The following is a 410-nucleotide window of genomic DNA, read 5'->3' as shown; positions in this document are numbered from 1 at the left end:
AGTTTTTAGGCAAAAATTACATTTCTGGACTTTACTATGAGTTTGTGTATTTTTCTGTGATTTTAGGTAAATTCTGGCTGAAATTGAGGGACTTGAGCAGAACTCTGAAAAAGGCTGACAAAAGGACTGCTGATGCTGTTGGAATCTGACCTTCTTGCACTCGAAATGGATTTTCTGGAGCAACAGAACTCCAATTGGCGCGCTCTCAACCGCGTTGGAAAGTAGACATCCAGAGCTTTCCAGCAATATATAATAGTTCATACTTTATTTGGAAATTGACGACGTAACAGGCGTTGAACGCCAAGTACATGCTGCTGTCTGGAGTTAAACGCCAGAAACATGTCATGATCCGGAGTTGAACGCCCAAAACACGTTATAACTTGGAGTTCAACTCCAAGAAAAGCCTCAGC

The sequence above is a fragment of the Arachis duranensis genome, chromosome 10 (assembly GCF_000817695.3).
Source record: "Arachis duranensis cultivar V14167 chromosome 10, aradu.V14167.gnm2.J7QH, whole genome shotgun sequence".
NCBI lineage: Eukaryota > Viridiplantae > Streptophyta > Magnoliopsida > Fabales > Fabaceae > Arachis > Arachis duranensis.
The sequence above is the reverse complement of the archived record's forward strand: the minus strand, read 5'-3'. Positions refer to the sequence as shown.